We start from the raw sequence: 25,323 nt of genomic DNA on the forward strand, positions 1-25,323 counted from the left end.
ACTTGCCAACCTCCAAAAATCTGTGGGAACATCAAGTAGATAAAGTGTCAGAAAATGAGAAAGTCAAGAACTTGTGGATTTTTTTGGATCCAAACTGATAGACACATTGAATATAACACACCAGGCATAGTAGTAACAGGACAAAGAAATGTCTGGATCATTGACCTTGCAATTCCAGGAGATGCCAGAATTGAAGCTAAAGAATTGGAAAAATTAACAAAATATAGAGATCTAGCAATCAAAACATCTCATTTGTGAAAGAAACATACCTTAGTGGTCCCTGTAGTCACTGGGTCTTTGGGAACAATATCAAGAAATTCCACATAGTATTATAAACAATTGCAGATTTCAGAAATAACATCATCAGAGCTACAAAAACTGGTAATATTAAGAACAACATATATACCATGTTGATAAATATCAACAGCAGGTACTTAAGTTTTTGGTTAAAACTTATATCTGTTATAAAATCAGTCTTTTTTTAAATTGACTATACCTGGTATTTTTGAATAATAATTTTAAAAGAGATAATATTTGGAAGAGGAGAAATCAGCAAGGATGCACAACTGTTTTCATGTCTTTGATATGTGACATGTGAAAACTCCTGACATACACACTACATTCTTCTTTTAATTAACTCGACCACATCAAATCCAAGATCCTTTTCACACCTACATACCTCTTTTTACATGTGAGGATAATTTGTAAATCAAAGTATTTCCTTCTTTGTATTCACAAAGGCTTTCACGGCCGGGATCTAATGGTTGTTGTGGTTTTTTTTGGTTCTTTGGCCATGTTCTGAAGGTTGTTCTTCCTCACATTTCACCAGTCTCTGTGGCTGGCATCTTCAGAGGACAGGAGTAGCGTGTTGTCTGGATTTATCACCTTTGCTACAAGACAAGTCATAACACATCTTCCAAATCACAGCACCATGTTGTTTGAAAATAAAAGCAAAAAAAAGACATCAGTTTCTATTGGAGCAAAATGGCACCAAGCTATACAGAAATCAGTAAGAATAATAGAAACAATGCTCACTGCTTCTACAAAGCAAAGTGTGCTGCTTATATACCGCCCCATGGCACTTAAAGCACTCTCTGGGAGGTTTATAAGTTAATTATGCAGGTTATACATCCCCCCCCATGGGATGGGTACTCATTTTACCGACCTTGGGAGGATGGAAGGCTGAGTCAACCTTGAGCCAGTTACCTGGGACTGAACCCCTGGTCGTGATGGAAATCACAGTTTTTGCTGCAGTATAGCAGTTTAACCACTGCACCACAAAGCTCAAAGGCCAACAGCATGGGAATAATTAAAGCTTTAATTATTCCTATGCTGTTGGCCATCATAGTTTGCAGTGTGTTCATATATATACGAACACATTGCAAACTATGAACACATTGCAAACTACTGCAGTGTAGAATCCCCTGCGCAGATCTCTGGGGCTGTGGGTTAGGATAACATGAGGATGTTTCTGTGTCAACAGAAATGTTTTGCTGACAAGGAAGGCACAGCCACCTTGGAGCTCAACATAATCTATAGACGTAGATCTGCCACAGGTAGTTGTAGATAGCCACCTAGAGTGGACGAGTCACCCAGATAGGCAGGGTATAAATCAAACAACAACAACAACAACAACAACAACAACAACAACAACAACAACAACATATTTTTATTTATTTATTTAATTTATATGCCATCCACACTACCCAAATGTAATAATAGATTTTGGATAGTCTACTGGATCCAAATTCATGGAATCCAAAGCCTACCAATCTTCCAAGAGGCCTCTGAACTGTACCAACCTGGAGGTGGGTCAGCTCATTTCTCCCAACATCATTTCAATGGTGATGTCCTTAATAAAGAAGAATCTGAAGCTTCCGCCCTGCCAGCAAAGCCAGTAATCTGCTATTTTATTTCCTGTAGCCACCCTGTTCACCCATTTTGACTCCTCTGCCCATTTTGACTCCTCTGCTCATTTTGAACTGGCTTTGGAAGCCACATACAACTGGAAGAGAATTTTTGTATGGCTCTAAGATCTTCCGTTTTGTCTGTGTGTATGTCAGGGGAATAAAATATGTTATACATCATCTAGAAGTTTTCTTGTGACATTTTTTCCCTTTGTTCTCTAATATTATGGACTAGAAATGCCACTAATGCCACAAATCTCTTTTCCAGTTAGACCCAAGAGTTGAAGCTAAGCCATGCACTCTGACTTTAGGGGTTAAGGGCATTACTCACTAAGACCACCAAACCCCTGATATCTGTACTTTTAAGGCTAGGTACTTCTTTTTTTTGACAGAAAACACTCATGAAAAATTATGCAATATTCCTGTGAGGGTGAAAAGAACAGGAAAGAAAGGCTTTAAACTGTATATAACTGTATATACACTGCTTCAGGGAGAGAGAGAAAATGACCTTCACAATGACACAGAAGTTTGGGGAAAAAATTGTAAAAGATTCAATGCTGTGGAAGAATGAGAGAGGCCGGATCAGTAACTCAGAAAAAGTGACTGACTGCAAAATCCAGATAGGATATATATTAGCCTGATTCAATAGGCAGGTGATGGGATAGGTAAATAGTGTTAAGTGGAAGGGAACGATTTCACATATGCTATTGGATTCTTTCCCAGGTGATTGGAACACCCAGAGGGGGAGTAGCCTGGAGTTTGGAATTGAACGGGCAGGGTTAAAAAGTACCATTTGTCCTCTAAACATATTCAATCCTGACTGCCCACTCTTATTAACCAGCTTGTCGGCACATAACTATTCTCATTAAATTGTCCAGGTATTCAATTAAACCGTTTGTCTATTACTGTTGGGGTGGGGGACAATAGCTGGAGAGGGCAAATAGGCAGTAGCTTGCATTTCCTCAGTAACAACGTTTTAATGAAGACATCTAGAAGAAATACAGTTGTTTTTCACATTTTACCTTTGCATAAGCAATAGGATAAATTATTTACTGCCACATACTTCTGTGTTCCGAAAGTCTTTGAAATTTTTCAACGAAGGAAAACAAACATTTGTTTCCTGTTAAAATACACAGGGAATATAGTTGCCAGTCATTTGGGGTTAGACTCTTCGGACTGTAACATGGCTAATATTTAGAATTTTTTTTTCAGGTAGTTCTGAACTATAGGATCAAAAGTACAAGTAAAGGTTAAAGGTTCGGCCTGGTCATCTTAGCATTTAAGGGGAAAGAAGTGATTGGGAGAGTTAAAAGTGTAGCTCAAGAAACTAACATATAGGAGAGGAAATGAGTTAGCAGAAGGCCAAAACTTCAGTGTAAAAGTTAAGATAATGAGCTAACAGGAAGGGTCACAGGATCAAGACTGGAACTTGACAGCTAAGGATTAAAAGAATTTACCCAGGCTGCAGGCTCCAGCTAACATCGGGGGAGGCAGGGGAACTTGACAGAAAAGTTGAAAAAGTATTTTGGTAAATGGGATGGGGAGAAGAGAAAATAAGAAAAAATGCTTTGAAAAAGAAAGGACAGAATATTGTGGCACTTTAAACACAAACACGTGGCTTTGGCACCCTTCACACCCACAGTCTGGTTCAATATGTCGATGCCACCTTCGCAATTTGGAAACACGGTGAAGAAAAACTTGAAGAATTTCTAAACCATCTTAACAGCATCCACCCAAATACTCAATTCACCATGGAAAAAGAAATAGAGGGCCAATTCCCATTCTTAGATGTCATGGTCATACACAAAACTGACCTCCTATTGGGACACAAGGTCTACAGAAAACCCACACACAAGAGACCAGTACCAAGACAAAAACTCCAACCACCACCCACAACAGAAAAGAGGCATAATCAAAATGCTGGTAGACAGTGCAAATTGGAACTGTGAAGCTCAATTTCTCAGCACCAAACTCAACCATCTGAATTGGGCCCTACAGGTGAATGGGTATTCCAACAATGAAATCAAAAGAGCCATCAAACCAAGAAAACAACACCAAACTGAAGAAGAAAAACAGCTACCCAAAAATAAAGTATTTCTTCCATACATCAAAGGGGTCACGGACCGCATGGGGAAACTTTTGAAAAAACACAACCTACAAACAGTATTCAGACCCACCACAAAAATACAACAAATGTTATGGTCAGCAAAGTACAAAAGGGACCCCTCACCACTGCAGGAGTATACCGGATACCGTGCAGTTGTGGACAGGTATATATTGGAACCACAAAATGCAGCATTCACACCAGAATCAAAGAACATGAGAGACGCTGCAGACTAAAACAACTGGAAAAATCTGCAGTAGGTGAACATGCCCTAAAACAAGCTGGACATGAAATTCTATTTCAAAATACTGAAGTACTGGACAACATCAGCAATCATTATATTAGACTGTACAGGGAAGCCATTGAAATCCATAAACATAAACAGAACTTCAACAAAAAGGAAGAAGGCCTAAAACTAAACATGCCCTGGCTCCCAATATTGAAAAATACAGCCTGTAAAACGTCAAGGAACTCTACCCAGCCACAAGGACCAGGGATCATTGCAGAAAAAAGACCAGAAAAAGACACCCATCAATCACAGTAACAGATAATCTCTCCCCCCTCATCACAACAAAAAACATGCTGATGATCCTATCTCCTGAAAAAAGACAAAAGCTGTTCCCACAGCTATAAATACTCAACTATCCAACAAACAGCAACAGAGCATGGACAGAGTTCCTACTCCTGTCCTCTGAAGATGCCAGCCACAGAGACTGGTGAAATGTCAGGAAGAACAACCTTCAGAACACGGGCAAAGAACCCGAAAAACCCACAACAACCATCGAGAATACAAACACATTTGTTTCAATGTGGAGCTTTCCATGGATCAAATATGCTTTTTCAAACATATTGAATACTTGTACTCTGCCCTTTGTATTTATACATGTCCCCAAAAGGGGTCATGACCAAGTGAAAGAACAGACAATGAAGTCACAACACATCATTGATACAGAAATGGGACTATCAAGAGGTTAATTACTTAAACTGCGGGCAATAAACAGAGTGATAAGCTATGTGCCAGCTAGATTTGGATGCAATAGAAATGCAAAATGTTTCAGGTCAGAGTATGACAGGGGAGACCACTATTTTATACCCATAAGATTTAAAAGAAAATTAGGTTGTGAAGCTATGACGGATGCTAAGAAGCCTCTTGATTTTTATTTATATCCTTAGAAATGCAGTGGAATTTGTTTATGTAGTTCATTTATATTGTCTCCCTCTCCTGTTCCCCTTTGTAATGACAGGAAATCTGTTTTTACCATTAATAATATTATGTTATTTTACTATTGTTAATCAATGACAGAGGTTCTCACATTCTTTACAATATAGGCTTCTACTAAGACCTGCATATAAAAGACACCATCATCACAATGTTCAACAACCACGGATTTTTTCACCAACCAACCACAACCTTGTTGTTATGTATAAATATTTGCCATGTTATATCGCCTTCTGTTGTGTCTGATGAAATGGACTTGTCCACAAAAACTCACATTAAAAAATATAAAAGTTAGTTTTTAAGATGCCACCACTTTTTTTTACTTTTACTTTTTACTTTGTTTTCACCTACAGATCTGTTTTAGCTCCCAGAAGTGTACAATTAATCATTTAAAACATACTGTACATGTAACAGAGTGACTAATAAAATGGGAAAGAATGCATTATAATCTTTCAGATTCCACTTCCTTCAGTTTTTCACATACTCTCTCTCTCTCACACACACACACACACACACATATGGATTGCTATATTCCAGTACTCCAAAACCAATCAGCCTGTACTTCGTATTATATTGCATAATACAAATATTACAAATAAACATATAAAGTTTTATATATAATAGTCTATAATTTATACATGTAATTATTAATATAATAGAACAGAACCATATATTTAGTAATTATACATTATAACCATTATGCAAATTTGTATAATTTACACAAGTAATTTAAATCATAATATTCATTGCATGTTTTGCTACTGCTGTATTTCAGTATTGGCACCATTTATATACTAAAACTTTATCTGAGAGAACCAGTAAACTATAATTATTAAAGTGATATATTTGACACAGGTAGACCAAATTCAAATCCATTGCAAGGATTACTTGGTGAACTTGGGACAGTCACTATTTCTCTACCAAACCAACCTCACTTCTCAAGACTATGGGCTACCAGTTGTGGGATGAGGTTCCACCATTTCCATTAAATGGTTAAGAATAATTCTTTCCAAGGCTTTATAAAGATGACAGAGCTGTGAGATACGTCTGAAGCTTTATTTGATCCATAGGTTCTATACCAGGTTTCTAAATAGCAACCACTTGTGACTTTTCTTTCAGTCTGACAGCTTTCAGATAGTAGAACATCTTCTAACAGATGCATTAAAAGAATGTGACAATGGTATAAAATAAATCAACTGAAACCACCCTACTAAGACTCAAATATGTGCCTTGCATCTAATAAGCAAGCAAGCATCTCAAAAACATCAGGCTACTTGAAAGGACATCCAACTAGAACAGAGGTTCCCAATTTTGGGTAACTCAGGTGTTCTTGGATTGCAGTTCCCAGAAGCCTTTACCACCAGTGGCATTGGTGGGGGTTTCTGGGAATTGCAATTCAAGGATACTGGGGTTACACAAGGTTGGGAACCAATTAACTAGACCATTGTTTTGCCAACAAATATTTAGCCATTACTTTGGATTATGAACTGACCTAAGAGCAACCTTGCCTAAATACAAAGCAAAAGTTTTCTGCAATGAACAATATCCTTTGAAAGCTATCAAGAACCATTTAGAGCACAGGACAACAAATAAAAAAGAACTACATCATTGGCCCTATGCTACTCTCTGGGTGAATATGGCATATTCATTGAGTTCTGCAATGATAGTTGCAGCACTCAATGAAAGCTGCAGAATCATTACAAGATCCCTGAAGCCAACTCCTATTGATAAAATCAGTTACCTAGCAAGCATTGCATCCAGTGACATAAGGAGAAAGGTATCAGCTAAGAGTGAAAACTTCAAAGCATATACATCAAAAGCATATACACTCTTAGCTAGCACCACATCCCTCCCAGATCAAAATCAAGAAGTTTTTTTGTGAATCATGAAGAAACAGCAGATAATAATAACAATAACAACAACAACAACAACAACAAATTTATTATTATTATTATTATTATTATTATTATTATTATTATTATTATTATTATTATTATTATTATTATTATTATTATTTCAATAAATTTCTCCATTTTTACTTGTTATCTCCCAGCTCCTGTTTACTACAGGGTAGCAGCCATTTAAGCTCCCAGAAACCAATGGAAGCTGACATGGAACTTTATTTTCTTCCCCAAAAGCACACTATGAAGGATGATTTCAGAGTTTGGAAAAATTACTCCTTTGAACTGTAACTCATACAGTCTTAGATACGAGCATTTTATCACAGTACTAAGCAGCTTCACAGTGTTTTACCTAGGTTTTCTGAGATGTTGCCCCTTTCCTTGTCCCTGTCTATGGCTCTATCACTTTTTATGCACTGTTTGCAGGCCACCTATGAAACAGATTTCTGTTGTTGGCGGAGAGACCAGACTTCCCCAAAACTGCAACATTCACTCCCAAACTAAGAACGAACAAACCACTCTCATTTCTTACATGACATCTTTGATTGAAGATATCAGTCAAATTGCTGATGACTACTCTTACTGCTAAAATCAGGCTGTAGCAGGCGCATCTGTCACTTACTGAATATTTTGACCCGTTATCTCTGCTTCTTGAAGTGCTAGTGTTTTATGTTTAAAATAAAGAAAAGAAAGGAATCCAGGCCAGGTAGTACTCTAAATGACACTGGGTAATTTGCCAAGAATCTGGATGAATCCTTGCCTACTGGTCAATATGGCAACCCTCGATACCCTCAGTCTCAGTTTATCCATGTACATTCACTTGGATATACAATATCATATAAAAGAATTGTTTATATGGCTGAAAAAAATCTGCATTGCAACCATGTTAATAATTATAATCATGCTAATGACAGCAATTATAATCAATGTCAATTTCTTAATTTCCTGGGGTGTATTCTGACGTTTGTATGGGGAAAAAAACCTGCATAACTTTGGGACTGATTGGAGACAGTCAGGTCTTATATTGTAAAAGGGTATCAGGCCTTAAATTGTTGGTGAACTATACTCTTTTCTTAGGCATCAAAGCCTTAATGCTGTCTCTACAGATACAGAATGAGTCCACATGGAATGCATGCTACACACTGTTCATAGTTACAAAAGCGTATTAAGTATCGCTTGGTTATAGGACTGCACCGCTGTGCTGTGAAAAGGCTTCTACGGGGCTCCTTTAAGCCTATAAACACTCAATTACAAGCAATAAGTTTTTTTTTTTTTAAAAAAAAAGCTGAAAATGTGCAACAGTAGGAAAAAGACAAAGAGGAAGAATAAGCAGAAAATGAGGTAATGAAACAGAACATCACCTATGCTGTTAAGAAACATGAAACTGCAAGAATCTAACAAGTGATGAGGTCAGTTTTCAGTAGGCCGCCAGGCCTATGGTGATCAAAGGGAAATCGCTGTACATACTCTCTGCAATCACAGTTGTACACAGAAATGTTACAAAGAAGGAACATATGTCTAGTCAAGGCAAATAGAAAAGCATAATAGGAGAAGAAATGAAAACAGAGACACTTGAAGGAATTGTATCAAGATGCTGCTGCTGTCCAGGACAATATTGAAAAATTTACCAGAGGGAAGTGGGAGGGAGGCAACGTGTCTTTTGCTATTTGTGCCATCTAGCAGAAACAATTTTGCTTTCAGGTTAAGGTTTGAGGTGATATGGGGTACCAGAGGGACACACAATGCACACTGAAGTAAATAACAAGGAAGAAGGAGTTCTAGGAGCAACAAGAGAGAGATAACTGGGATGTACTCTTGGCTTTGGATTGGAATCCTGGGCTGCTGGAAATCTATATCAAAGTCTCTCTTAAGTGACAATAAAACATTTATGATAGATATTCAATTCTTCCAACCTGCCCACCAAAAAAAACCCCACCACTACAAACCCTCTGGTTTATGAATGTTGGAGATTGTGTTTCTATATCAATGTTTCAAAACACCAGAAATGACCCAATATTACTGCACAAAATAATGTCCACATTTCCAGCAGGAAAAGGATGCCAAACTTTACATAGCAAAGGAGAGCCTGAATATTGAGGAGACACGTGTCAGAAGTCAAGATGTTCTATAGCAGTCATTCTCAATTTTTTTGGTCATGGCCATAAACACAATATGAAATAAATATAGACCAAATGAGGATTGTATAAGTTGCATAACGAACCTTATAAGGTGGTGTGTGGAGAATTGTTTCTTGCTATGGTCCCCTTTAAATGTGCCAGGTGAGTCATAGTTAACTACCTCCATAGTTAATACAAATAAATTATCAGGATTGTTTCTCATCAAATGTAAATGGTAGTTTTGATGCAGTTCGGGAAATTTCAATTGGTGATGTATATCAGTGGTTCTTAACCTTGGGTTACTCAGGTGTTTTTGGACTGCAACACCCAGAAGCCTTCACCACCAGCTGTGCTGGGTGGGGTTTCTGGGAGTTGCAGTTCAAAAACACCTGAGTAACCCAAGGTTAAGAACCACTGATGTATATTATTATATTTAAATGGAAAATTGTTAGCACTTCTTCTCTACAGTTATCTGAATGCTAGCCACTACAGTTACAGAAAGCAGGGGGAGATACAGAGTTGGGAGACATCAGCAACATCTTTGGAGGAGGGCAAAAAATAGATTTCTGGTTGCCCTCCTCCTGATCTCTCTACCAGCTCAAATAGCCTGGATAGCCTTGATGGCAAACCCCTGGGATGAAGATCTGTTGCTAAATGCCATGTCATTAAAAGGTAAGACAGCTAACATCCAGTATTTGATCATGGATTGACACATTGATCTGGCTTTCATTACACAGGAAGATTGGACGAAATGGGAGAGTTAGTCTTTCTCAGCTTTGTCCACTTGGACACTCCAGAGAGCTGCAGCTTCAATAGTCTACCAAGATTCAATCATCCATATCAGATGCTGCGTCCCACTGACTGCTGGATTTGAGTCCATGTACCTGAGAGTGGCTGCTCAGGACAGAACAGGGATTCGACTGGTTCACTGCCCACCCTGCTGCACAGCAGCCTGCCTGTCTGAGCTGGCTGATCTGGTGGTCTCAGGTGTAGACATGGAATATTTGTATGAATATGAATATCAGCACCACAGGTGCTTGGGAAAACTGGACCCTCCCCCTGAACTGGCAGGTCCAGTAACCTCCCCCCCCACACACACACACATGGCACATCAGCTGGCATCAGCCAGTGTCATTCTCATCACATCAATCCAGGAAACAGCCCAGCTGGCACTTCCCCACCTCCCTGCACAACAGCTCTTCATCCTGCCTCCATGCCAGAGTGGTTAGCTGTGCTGTGCTGCTGTCCAGATTGCTGCAACAAGAACTATGCCAGCCCCATGTGCCATGGCAAGTAGACCTGCCAGTTCCAGGGTGTTCCTTTTTCTGAGGCACCTGTGGCTCCAATATTCATATTCATAGCCCCAGGGATACAAATGCAAATATCCCATGTCTGCTCAATAGCAGTGCTGCAGTTGACTCAGCTTGCTGTGCTAGGGGACTTCAACATCCATGTGGAGACCAGTTTATCAGGAGCAGCTCAGGACTTCCAAGATCATGTCTTCCATCATGATTGTCGTGGCTGCTAACTTATCTGCTCCTCTAACCATAAGCCATGCAGGATCTGGCTGATAGGATTCTCACTCCAAAACATTTCTAAAGCACCGTGATGAGAAAGAGTGAGCTAAAAGAAAGGTGCCTTCAGAAAAGGGAGAGAGGGAGAAAGAGCAAAACATATTTTAGATTCCATTTATGTATAAATGTTCAGAGTGGTGCAGAGCAGGAAGAGAAGAACTGACTGATTGACAGTTCTGTCTTGTAGTCTTATAACACGTCTCACCAGTTGCTCTCTTATTATTATGCAGAGTAAAAAATGATTTTATGTTTGTTTGTTTGTTTGTTTGTTTGTTTATTTATTTATTTATTTATTTATTTATTTATTTATTTATTTATTTATTTATTTATTTATTTATTCAATTTTTACCCCACCCCTCTAGACAACGCCTACTTGGGGCGGCTTACAAAAATTAAAACACATTAAACAATGTAAAAAAAATAACTATCATAGTGCAATTATTATAATTAATACTATCCAAGATGGCAAAATTAAGAACCAGATAAAAGGAAAGAAAAGAACTTAGGTGACTGGGGGGGAAGGCCTATTTGAATAACCAAGTTTTTAGTTGGTTTCTTCCTTTTATTGGCTAGAGATATGCTAGAAAGGTATAGAAAACCAGTCAAGTAGGGAAATGTGTTAATTCTTCATGCTAGAAATTCCAGGAATTGCCTTGGTTCTGTCTATGCAAAGGCTGGGTGGCAACTTGTTCTGCTTTATTTGATAAGAATAAATGATAATAACCATGTGCCCTCTAACTGATGGAGACCCCTTTTCAGGTTTTCTAGGTAGAGAGTACTCAGACATCATTTACCATTCTCTTCTTCTGGGGGCACCCAGGGACTGTGCACCTTGCCCAAGGCCACACAGGCTGGCTGCACTCCCTGGAGGCACAGTGGGGAATCAAACTCTCAGCCTCAGGTTATGAAGCCAAAGACCTAAACCACGGAACTATCTAGCCATCTTCTTTGATAAGAACTTTCCAAAATTTGCAAATCTCTTTAGTTGTTACTGTTGAAAATGAGGAACAAACAAAACTAATATATTTATTCCCCCACCCCATCCCCAGGCACAAGACTGTGAATGCTTAGTATTTAAAAGTCTGGTCTGAGTCATGTTCAACCATATTGAGCGTGAAGAAAGAAAAGTCAAGACCTTGCTATTTGGGCTCCTCAGCTTCAATAGCTACATGCAGCCAGGTACAACATGTTTTTCTCCATACTGGAAATGGCTACACCTACTGAATTTCATCAGGGCAGATGGTTGAGAATCTTGTTTGGTGTGTTTTTGATAACAAATTATAAAGACTTACAAATCACTTCATAAACATGATGGATGAAACTTTTTTTTTTAAATCTAATTTAGCAACAGGCTTATCTGATAGCTTCATCCATCTGAGTTTCATCTAAGAACTTCAGATAAGTGGTTCCACAATGTTTAAAGGTATTGAATTGTTTTAGTTTTTTAAATTATGCTTTTATTAATTATAGCCTGTTATAAGATCATCTTCATCATCTTAGAACTGAAGAGCTGGAAGGGACCCTATGGATCAGTCCAGCCCCTTTCAGGAAGGCACAGTGGGGAATTGAACTCCCAGTGCCCACATCTAGAGATCTAAACTAGAGATGGGGATGAATATAAAAATGGATCAGCTTTTTCAACAAAAATAGCTGATTCATTAAATATTTGCCAATCAGTATTCATCAAATTTTAAGTCCTGACGAATATGGACCGGTGAATATTTTCCCATTTTACTCGTCCTTATTTAATATTAAAAAATCTGCTGGCCGGCCACCGTTCAACTGATCAGCAGACCAATAGGCAGCCACCCACCCTCACAGACGGGTACGTCCACCCCCTTCCTCTCCCTACCTTAGCCCCCCCACCGACACCCCCTTATTGTAACCACCGCTGCCACCATCGAGGTCTCCATCTGGCTCCATAGCCACGACATGTAAAAAGGGAGACTGGCTGCCCTTTGCAATGATGGCGTTTGCGGCTTCATTTAGGTTAGGGAAACTGCAGCTGCTATCTTTGCAAAGGGCAGCCTGGATTCCCCCCACCCCACCGTGGTGCGGCAGTGGGGGGTGGCAGCGGTAGATGGCAGTAGGGTGGCAGGTGTTTTTTATTTTAATAACCCCCCCCCCAAAATCAATGAATAACTTTGTTATTCATCGCTTCATGGGGGCAAACTTCATTGTTCATGAGTTGTTAACTTTGATGACTCACGAAGTGGGATGACTCGCCAAAATTGTGAGTTGTCCCATCTCTGATCTAAAGCACTGAGCCATTCAGAAGTGTGTTAATACAGAGAACATTAGGAACACTTTAATAGATTAAAAAGAAAACCAAATATTAATGTGACACTCTCCAGGGTCTGAGATTAAGTACAAGCAGAAGAAACTGTCCAAGTGCACAAAAAACAGGAGGAACAGTTATAATTTTTTATAAGATGGGTCATGTGAGACAAAGGAAATCCTGCACTCTATCTATGTTTTAGTACTAATTAGAAAGTCACATTTGTGAGAACCTACAGTGGAGGTCAGTGTCTCCAATTATTCTTCAGCAAAATACGCTCTTCTTGGTTTAACAACAATACAAAAACCTTTCATATCTTTCAACAAGAAATGTGAACATCCCAGAAGAAAATCTGTGTAGTGTGTATATTTGAATGTGTAAGCGTCTAAGAAGGAGACTGAGAGTCAGTCATTTTCCACATACTTTTGGCAAATTCTACTAAACCCTAATGTGCATTTGTCTGATTTGGTCTGTTTGTCCATCTGTTGGATAGATGAAGTACTGTAGGAATGTCCCATTGTCTCTTTGTTTTAAAAGATTATCTTTTTTTCCTTTCTATAAATCTTCCATTGTCCTTTATCTTTAAGGGAGAAAAGTACACACAAAACAGTGATAATCCAAGTCATTCATGTCAGACATTGAAGTAACTGTGGTTTTTAGATTTGTAACCAGTGGAAAGGTAACTATAAATAATTTCTGCTACAGTTAACTGTTTCATCTGAACTATTTTCCTGTAGAAAGGATGTTTAATTCCACAGCCAGCATATGAAATATGCCAACGGTACAACAAGTAATATTAGAGCCAATAAATCTCTCTCTTTCCTTTTTAGCTGATGAGATTCCTTCTTAAGCAGAAAATGTATAAAATCTCTTTCATTTCAAATCCAGTCACAAGAATGCTTGCTATATTTACTTCTTAGTAGCAATATCTTTCTTAAATCCTTTCACAGTAGCTCCTTTGAACATAGTAGCAGGTCTGAAATGTCCTGTGATTTAAATCCAAGTACTATACAAAGAAATCTTCAAAAACTGAATTCCATTTAACTGAGCATTAGAAACACTTCTACCACCCTAAACATCTGAACTGGAAAGAGAAATCTGCAAGCATTTGTAATATCTCAATTCTGTACCTGTGCTGACTGTTAATCTCTGATCTGCTTTGCCCAACTTTTCTTTTTGAAAACTTGTATGCTCATTCTAGCTCTTGCTCATGTAAATTTTAAATACGATAAAGATTACAGGTGCATTAGTTTAACCGTCAGAGTCTACATGGGGTTTTGGCCTATTTCTCTTCTACCTATCGCTTAAACTAAATATTGGCAAACCACAATATGAAGACAAGGGGATAATACTATTGTATGCACATCAGAGAGGCTTTTTCCCCCATTACATTATGATTATCTTGGAGTCATTCATGCACCACTGTTACTGGTAATATCTCAGAAACAATGTAGATCGCTTTCTGTCTCCCCTAGCATATTTCATATGTACTATAAATGCACTGTATTGAAGAGGAGAACATGTATCACATCTGTCACAACTGTAGATAAACTACTGCACTTAATCTGTAAACTATTGCACTCAGTCAAAATGACTATTGCTAGCACTTGCCTGGTCATTTGCAAAACAGCAATAATGAGCTAACTCATTTCCTTAATACTCTTTTGGATCCATCTGAGAGATATTTTGACTACTCAATGTCTTCTGCAGCCAATGGACATTGGACCCCTGGGAACATTCTCCAATATCACTTGTCGTTGACAGGAGTGTTGTGATATCACCTGTTTATGCTATTAGTTTGTTCCCATTCTCCCTAGTTGCAATATATACAACCATCAGTATTATTCTATTTTAGTACAGTGTCTCACAAAACTTCCATAGCTTATCACATTTGGGTGGTAAACCGATTAAACAAGCAAGTAGCAAGCACTTTTGACTTTTACTTCCCAAGCCTAGATACAGGTAACAATCACATTAGACATGCCTTAGAAGAATGATGAGAATTTCAGATGGCAGTGGAAATATTCATTGCCTTCACAAGATGTGCAGAAAAATATTATTCTCCTCCAGAGGATGTTCTTCCAATGGGATGGTCTATCAGAAACAGGAGGAGAACATGGTCAACAATTAGTTACAACAGCAAATTACACCTTCTGCCTGTGCAAGCTTGTATTTATAAACAGAAGGACAAAAATCTAAACTTTGTAATTAGTAGAACCTTTATTAGGCCGAGCTGCCTGGATAGCTCACTGAGTTAGATGTCTGGCTATAGAGCCAGAGATTAAGAGTTCAAGTCCCCACTATACATCCCATAAAAGTCAGCCAATGTGGCTTTAGGCAAGCTTCACAGTCCTAGGATGCCCCCAAAAGAAGGGAATTGTAGGCCACTTCTCGTACTCTCTATCTGGACAACCCTGGGAAGGGTCATTATAACTCAGAAGTGGCTTAACGGCACACAATTATTATTATTAGGTTCACCAGCCACCCAAAAAAGAAAAAATAGTATGCAGGATTTAAGAATGACCAGATTCCTTCCTCATGAAGGTGTTGCCAAAGGCAGCAGGGAAAGCTGGGGAAAGGTGGGAGACAAAAAGCAAAATCAGATCTGATCTGAGTCATGTTGTCCCCATTCTGTCCCAGTTATAATGGCAGAGAAATATCAGGATATTTTTACATGTGGTTCTGTCAGCTCATGAAGATATCTTAGGTTACAACCAGAAGGAATAACTATATTTTCTAACAACATACAAGTATGGGAAATTTTGACTCTCCATTATTGCAAATATAAAATCCAAGACTTATGTAACCATAAATAACTGAACTCAGGTCTCGGATTATGTCTAAGTTTGTGAATTCCTATGACAATAGCTAGAGAACCAGTAGCCTCTAAAGTGGAACATTTGGAAATAATTTAACATGTTGCTTGAGGTTCAAATCAGTACATGCCTAACAAGTGAGTTTTGCTCTTAATGGATCATACAGGATTATTACAGGCTGCCTGAAACCTACCCACACTGGAAAACTCTGTTATTTGGCTGGCACTGCTCCTCCAGAAGTATATCAAGAAGTGTGAGCAAATAATGAATCAAACAAGGCAATACAGCACCAAACCCATCCACTTTATGGACACCAACACCCTACAAGGCTAAAATTGAGAAAAGGTTTTCTGCACACATCTCAAGCTCTAAATATTAAACCAGAAGAGGCTAAGCTAAACCTATGGAGAACCAAAAAAAATGTATTCTCAATACATTTCAGAAAAAACAACAACAAAAAAACAAAAACAAAGCCCTCCTTGCTGAATGGATGACTGCTGAAAAGTATCTCCTACTGTGAAGTGAAGGAGGAAGATCAAAGAATAATAATTGGGGCTAGACTGATGCAGGACAAATTTTCTGTGATCAATCTGTGCATGGAATTTATACCCCACCAAAAAAGATCTTCTAGCAAATGACTGAGATAATACTATTGAAGTAGCCTACTTCTAGTCAAAAATAGTCTACTTACCTTAACATTTTATTTTGTTTTAATTTTACCTATACATCGTATAACTTAGGGACGTGGTGGTGCTGCGGGTTAAACCGCAGAAGCCTCTGTGCTGCAAGGTCAGAAGACCTGTAGTCATAAGATCGAATCCACGCATCGGAGTGAGCCCCCGTCGCTTGTCTCAGCTCCCGCCAACCTAGCAGTTCGAAAGCATGAAAAATGCAAAATGCGAGTAGATAATAGGTACCACCACGGTGGGAAGGTAACGGTGTTCCGTGTCTATTCGTGCTGGCCATGTGACCTTGGAAGATTGTCTTCGGACAAACACTAGCTCTATGGGTTGGAAACGGAGATGAGCACCACTCCCTAGAGTCGGACATGACTCGACAAATTGTCAAGGGGAACCTTTACCTAATACATCATATAAATCCATAATTTTAAATTGTGTAGTGTTCTGATACAAATAAATAAATAAACACTGTAAAAGACAGAAAAGGCCAGATTGGGTAGTTTAAAGTCTTAGCACCCAGCGCCAGCTTCTTTAATCCGTACTTTGCATCTATACAGAATGCAAGGAAGCCACGTTGACCACAAAACGAAGTCCAACATTGGAAGGAAGTATGCCTCTCTTCTACTTCCTCTCTTTACTAGATACTTAGAATTCTAAACTACTTGTGTCATACCACTGCAGATAAAAACACTTCCTAAATATTTGCTTCCAGTATGTTTCAGTGACATTGTGACTTCTGGGAAGCCTCAAGAAAATGAGATGTATGTCTCACAAGGTTATTTCCAGGGGGAAAATGTTAAATAAAATCAATAAATGATGTGACCCGGAGGCAAAACAAACTCTTCATTTCGCCCGTGAGCTTGCATGAACAGTTTATAAACTTTCAGTCACTCGTCTAGCAAGTTTCAGCACAAATATGAATAATTCAGCTGGACACAGTATGACAAGTGTGCCTAAAGAAAACATTACATTTGTACCTGTGATATGTCAGGACTCGTAAAGTCCCAAGTGCAAGGCAGCCAAAATGAAAGTAACATCTAGGGACTGAATGCAACACCTTTACATGTGTCATTTCAGAAAACAACAGGAAACATTTCACTTCTTTTGAACTTCACTTTCATAAATTGTTTTTATTTGGATCAAAGCTTTCCATTTATTAAAAGTGAATTTGCCTGCCCAGTGTTATAAATTCATCCACTTATTTCTTTTCTTTAAGAAAATGGAGCTCTAGGCCATTGACTGTTATTTGTTCAACCTCCTTCCCCTCTTTCTCACTTCCCTTTTTTGGGTAATTTTTGTATCTTTACATCCTAATTGTGGGGGGGGGGACCCCAGTGTGACAAACTAGAGATGCACAAATATACCATTGCTTTCACTCTGCCCTTTAGAGAGAGAGAGAGAGAGCATTCTGAGCACTTTGTTCAAATGTTTGTGAATGACTGGGAAGCATTCATAATGCCCAACTCCATTGCCTTTGGCTTCTATCTCAAACACTGACCTTGAGGAACAGGCTCAGTTGGTGATGGGCACTCTGGCAGGCCCTCGCAGTGTTTGTATGTTTAGAAAAGATGGGAATGGGATGACCAGTCCAGTAACTACCCGGAGAACCTCCACCTTGTGTTACTTTTTCTTTGCAATTAGAGATGGGGGTATTCATATACGAATACAAATACTGTATCCCCACACAGGTGGCGATAATGAGGGTCCATCCCCATGGGGCCGGGTGGTGCACTCACTGATCCACCACTGCTGCAGATGCCATGGTTCTTCCAATGGCTTCGCAGATCACGATCGACCAGCCACTCCTGGCAGGAAGCAGCAGGACAAGACTTGCTGCAAGGTTGAAAAGTGGCTCACAGATCATGATCTGCAGAGCCATTGGAAGAATCACAGTGTCCACAGCAGCAGCAGATCAGTGAGTGGACTGTCCAGCCCCAATCGGGCTGGACCCTCGTTATTGCCACCTGTGCGGGGATATTCGTATTTGTATACGAATACCCCCATCTCTAGCTGCAGTGTTCAGTCCTCTGTAAAGTATAAGCATACTTCATTCTCCCATGAAACCTTTAAGGAAGACTACCTTGGAGTTTGTAGAAATATCTATCACAGTAGCCTCCTTGGCAGCAAAAACAAAGAGGTTTTTTTGGTACCTTAACAATCAGCGAGTTTTATCTGGCATAGAGATGTGGATTTCATTAAATGGAAATTATGACAGGAGAACTGGGCTGCAGTTGACAAAATCTTATGCCTGATACTTGACGTTTGGTATCACCAAGGTGCTGATGTTACTCAGTTCTATCTCTTCTTTACTTATAATTCCAGGGAGACCATAGACATTGTTCTGATTTTTTAATTAAGTTCAGCTTCTGCAAGCAAACTTGGATATTTTACAGAAGGCAGAGAATTTTTTAAATAAACAGATGTATGTTCTAAAGGACTAGATATGGGATATTTTTTAAAAAATTATATCTTAATCAAACCACGACAAAAGTGCTTAGAGGAGCAATAAGGTTAATTAAGGAATAGAACTCCATGCTCTTTTGATTGGTTTGGGTTCTCTTCAAAGCATCATATGTGAAGATTTTGGTATGCTTCTTGAGCTAACTTTGCCACTATAGTAGGTGATCAGGTGGCAGTTACATTATGGAACTATTTTATCTACCCTCGAGTCATATGCAGTTGTATTTCTCTTCACAGCAAGACTTTTCACTATGAATTCTGCCCTCCCCCAAGAAATCAGGATTTATTGGAAGTTTTATTATCGTATAGGCCAGAAATTCAAAGCTGTGCAGTATTATCAAAGTTTCTGCTCAGATTGCATGTTTTCTGCACAGAATTCATCTAGAAATGCTGAAGAAACACCAGGCTGCACAGGATTGTTCCAATTCCTGTGCAGAATGTTATCTTTCCATTTAAGTTTTACATAATTTGACAGGAAGGAAGGAAGGAAGGAAGGAAGGAAGGAAGGAAGGAAGGAAGGAAGGAAGGAAGGAAGGAAGGAAGGAAGGAAGGAAGGAAGGAAGGAAGGAAGGAAGGAAGGAAGGAAGGAAGGAAGGTAATAATGGGAGAGGGGAAATGAAAAAGGTAGGAAATCTTAATGATATGGAAAAGTCTTGGTGGGAAGTCTGCACAGCAGGGCTCAGAGAATCACATAGAACAAGAACTTTTGTGAGTACTTGTCACACCACTGTCTGGATACTACTGCATGCCCCTTGTCTGAGGTATGTATTATATTTATTTATTACATTACTGTATTCACATTTTTCTCAGTATTTAGGCTAAGGGTAGCAAAATTCAGCCCTGGTGGTGGATTCTGTCCTCTCCTCAAATTGTGTGTGACCTCCTCTCCCATTTTCACCAGTCTCCCCCATCAAAAAATATTTTCACTTCTAGAAGCCTTCAAGAACAGCAATTCAACCTTTAAGTACGCTTTAAGGACTCCCTGCTATGCTCATTTACTTATTTTGCAAAACTAGAGGTGGACTCCTGGACACTTTTTTTAATGCTTTGGCATTTTTAGCAATCCACACAACTCCTTGTAGAAATTTTTAAGTAGAAAGTAGTTCCCAAACCTCTGAAATTGGGAGTCGGTCATGAGGGTTCAAAATACATCATAATCTGCTGTTTTTATTTACATCGTAATTTGGAAGTTTCATTCCAGTTTGGGAAATGCAGAAGAGGAAACCATTTGGCTGTGTTAGAAATGAAGCTCCTCAAAACAGAACTGTGCATTTGCCATAAAGGTCTACACCTCTCTCAGAATGCCCTGTAGTTTTTCAGGCTTAACCTCTGAACATCTTCACCCTTCTGAGACATTGCTAGCAAAATGGTAATTGTTTCAGACAACAGTTGAAAGGGTGACAGATATATGCTTTCAGAAATTTTTTAATTGATGCTTTCCTGCTTTAGCCAGGAGGAAGAACGACATCAGTTTTCTCTCATGTTTTAAGTATTTAACAGCCGAGAAATTTTTTTCTCTATTGTTTGAGTTGTATCGATTTAAATGGGTTTGTGGTATAGAAGCAGTATCACGTCATCCCAGTAAGTAGGACACCTTTGACTGAAAGAAGCCTTCTATTGTCACCCAGGTGAGACATTGTGGAATTCTCTCTTGCTGAAAAGGCACCCCATTGCCTCTACCTTCATCACACTCAAAGCTATGCAGAAAGAGGACAAAACCCCCACTGCCTATTAATCTCTCACAGGGAAGCCCGTCAGCGCACCCAGCCAGATCCTTTTCTCCCTTCATTTCAACCATTTTATTTTCCTCAGAAGTCCAGGCTGTTTCCCCCCAATCCTCCTTCTGTCTTTTACAAAGTGGTTGTGTGGCTCTAGGAAAATAAGCAGCCTGATGTCTGCTGTTCTTGCTGAGAAGGCCAGTTTAGTCCTTTCTTACTCAGCTGACACTTTCTGGTATGACCCATTCCACGCAGTGTCCTTCTTTCTTTCTTTCTATATTCATATCAGAGTGTTTCACAATCTAAATTTATGGTCATATACAAAATATGGATAAAATAAACATATCAAAATGTTAATTAGACTGTTTTGAACCAGAAGCTAGCTACTTCAATAGCATTATCTTGGCCATTTGCTAGATCTTCTTTTGCATACATGGTGGGGCATAAATTGCATGCACATATGTGGTGCATTGACTGAATTTCTCCACCATCACTGAAAATTTGTCCTGTATCCAAGTAGCCCCATTTTACTTGATTATTCATTGATCTTCCTACTTTGCTTTGAAGTCTGTGGTCTTCCCTGGTGGGAGACACTCTCCAGAATTCATCCATTAGGGAAAGTGTGTTGTTTCTGCATTCCATAGGTTTAGCCTAACCTCTTCTGGTTTAATATTTAGAACTTGATACGTGTGCAGAAAACTTTTCCCTGATTTTAGCCATTATCTACTGGGCTGATGTCTGTGAGGTGGATGGGCTTCGTGTAATCCTCATTATCCATACTAGAGATGAGAATACTAGTTGAAAAAATCCTCATTCTTCTTGCTTTTTGCTATCCCAACTCCACAGGTTCCTAAGCAAAAGCACAAGGTAATTCTGGCTGGTCCTTGCAAGTGAAAAGAAAAATATTGGGCAATATTGAAAGCTCCTGAAAATTCCCTCTTGTCTATCAGAGGGCCAGGAAACCATTTCAAACTATTTCTTGGGCATTGCAGAACCAGGGGGAAATAAGGAAATAACCCAATATTTCATAAGACAGTTGTGTGCTAGTTCAGCATTATCTTGAGCTGTACATTGTTACATTTGCAATCCTTGAATAAAACTTCCTTGATAGGTCAGGTGTTAGAAGCATCTGGTGTTGAATGTTCACAATATTCCTTGAAAGCTCAGGATCAGGGATGTGTACATAATCAGAATAATAGCACAGCTACAGTATGATACTTTCCACCAAAGCACAAAAGTTGTAGACACTGAATCTTGGCAAGTTGCTAGATAAAAGAACCTGTCCAAACTGTGTGAAACAAAAATAAAAAGGGCATCTCAGGGAAGAGGTTTTTAGCCCGGATCCATTTATGTCCTTTTGCTAGTACCAGAACCTGTTGTGCACTTTCAGAGTTAACACATGGGTGGTATTCAATATGCTGCAAACAGTTGCACAAGAAAGTGTGCAAGAGATTCTGCAATCATCTGCATTGAATGAATGAATACTTTATTATGGTCAAAAACCAGTAAAACCAAATCAATATAAAATACATACATGTAATTGCACTTTTGTAAAATCAGGCAGAATTATAGACTTTCCATTAAAACATGATAAAACAACCCCTATTTTCCAGCAATCATCTGCATTGCTGCTTGCACATTCTCTTGTTCAACTCTTAGAGCAGTGGTTCCCAACCTTGGGTAACCTAACTGTTCCTGTACTGCAACTCTCAGAATCCATGGCAAGCACAACCCCTGGTGAAGGCTTCTGGAAGTTGCAGTTCAAGAACACCTGGGTTACTCAAAGTTGGGAATCACTGTCCTAGACAATCACATTCACAATAGGGTCGTACAGAACAAGAAGAGCTAGCATTCTGCATTTATGCTTTTTTAAAATTTTAAATCAGATACCTTCTTAACAAAACTGATGTTTCCACTGGAGCACAATGTTATTCATTGTTTGCACCTGAACTATTTAACTGAGCACTGTTGACACATGGGTATCAAACTGCCTATATTAAAATACATTATGTATTTGGCTGTCTGAAAGAGCTCTTGCTTTTAATTTTAATATTGCTGTTTTAAATGTAAAGCCACATTGTGTGATTCAGCCACAATCCCAATTATAAACTCTATCATACATTTGTTCTATATTTTTTCTTATTTCTGCTTACAGTGCATATTATACACCCCTTTTCACTATTTATCCAGATTTTTTAAATTAACCTGCTTGCTCTTGCAGTCTATCTGTTAATTTGTGTAAATGTGTATGCTTGGATTTTTTTCCCTTCCCTTTTGGTTTTTCTCTATATATAAATGTGTACCTCTGTCTGTCTATTCTTCTATCCATCTGTCTCTCTATCTATTTATATCTATCTGTATGTCTTTGTAGAATATAAGAAAAGCCCTGTCAGATGGGATTTGTGAGCCATGACAGTTGGGGCATTCTGGGAATTATAGTAGTTCAACGAAATGACTTCTCCAAGCTCTGGATCAGACTCATACACCCGCTAGTCCTACATCCTATACCCCGCATTGCTTGGCTGATCCAATGCCTGTTTGAAGCTCTGCAGAATGTCTTGAGGATATTTGCATTCTCCTGTCCTCAAAGCAACAGCCTACTGTCTTTCAACCCACATATGTACATTCACTTTTTAAAAAACACAGGACACATCCTAAAATTTAGAAAACACTGTCATACTTTTAGTACTTATTTGTCATTATCTTCAGCAAATGTATTGTCACCTGCAGGGTTCTTCCCTTCATGGACCCGCATGGCTATCTTTGGCTTTTTAAAAACAAAACAAAACCACAGGGTCCCTATTAACCCCTGTCAACATCTCTATAAGTCGTTTTGCCCCATCACATCTCTTTGAACATTTCATGATAAAGTCCTCAAATATCAGTTTCTGTTAGAAGAGGTGCTGAGAATATGTGACCTTCCAAATGTTACTTGACTGCAATTCCCCTCAATCCTACCCAGTACAGGCAATTGTGAGAGGTGATGGAAACAACAGTTTAACAACCTCTTAAATGCTACACATTCCTAAGACCTAATGGAGAACCACAGAGGCATATAAGTGGTAATGTTGAGTATCCTGCTCACTGGGGCAAGTTGTTGTTTGAATAATTATATTGCAAGCCACCTAGAGAGTGTTGTAGCATTATGAGGTGCTATATAAGTCAACAACAACGTTTCCTTCACTTCTGTCATAACCTTTATCTTGCCATTCTTTCCATGTGGTTGTGGTGCCAAGAAAATATGTTTCTTCAAAGTTTCTTTACCTGTCATGTTTCTAGGCACAGGTTTTATTTATAAAGACCAGTGTGCTTTAATGATATCCATTCAGTCTGCTGTGATGATGAAACAATTGCATACTCCTGATGTATTTGTCCTCCCTGAAGTTCCTTGGTTAATACATATTTGATATTTATCATAAACACATGTGCGGCCCATGTTAAGCTTGAATAAGTCTTCAGCATTTTCTAAATAACAAGAAGTTTACATTGTTTGTTCTACCAATGAACACCAAGGAATCTAATTCATGAAGTTGGTAGTTGGATTAGATAGAAGAACAATGAGAAAAAGAAAGGTGGAGATACAGAAGCATTCTGGTATCTGTTATTGTGACACAGATCTCTTAGGACATTCCTCTGCGTAGTTCCAAACTAGTACTGTTGGTTGTTACCTATTTTCTAGAGAATCATTACTGACTGAACCCCATACTGTAAATTCATGCAATCAGTGCCAAGGGCAGGAGAAGAACTTGTTCTGCTCTGCTAGAGTATCTGTCACTTCCAGTGCTTATCCCCAGCTAGAAGAATTTTATGTAGACCATATTTATCAAGGCCCGCAGCATTTCAGGCTTATTTTTAAACAATTATCTCCTTCGTGAAACTCTGGGGAAACAGTGTCACTTTCACAGCTCAAGAACACCAGAAATATAGATGTTAACATTGCATGCGTTATATTAGGTTGCAGCTTTAGCACTTTTATTTTTAATACTACTGGATTTTTTAAAATGTGGGAAGAAATTATTTTCCATATTTTTTCAGAGGGAAAACATTACTTCCGTTGTTATTGTAATGGAGGCAAGCATTCTAGTGCAGATATTATTTGTTAGCATTATCAAAAGTACTGTAGAAGCAAGACAGCAGAACTATCGAAGGATACCATCTGTCAGTGGTAGCAATAATGGGATTAGGTTAAAGGTGTTATGGTGTGTTTAAGGATGTTCCCCTTTTAAGCTCCATGAAGTTGTACCCAAAGTATAAGAAAGCTAGCACCTACTCTATTTCTGTGCCCCATGATGGGCACAGGCATCACTGACTGAGAACCACTGCATAATGGAAAACTGATGCTAGCCTTGATCAGATCCCATAACCACAATAGGATCACACTAAAATTGCTTCTTTTAGAAAACCAAGGTGTATGCAATGAAGAGGTAGAGAACCTGTGAATGGAAGAATTGTGTTTTTGATTACAACTTCCAGAATCCTATGGCCAATATGATCAGAGGGATTCAGGGAATCCAAGAAGCTAAACTTTCAAACCTCCACGACGGATCCT

This window comes from Pogona vitticeps, chromosome 3, assembly GCF_051106095.1.
Source record: "Pogona vitticeps strain Pit_001003342236 chromosome 3, PviZW2.1, whole genome shotgun sequence".
NCBI lineage: Eukaryota > Metazoa > Chordata > Lepidosauria > Squamata > Agamidae > Pogona > Pogona vitticeps.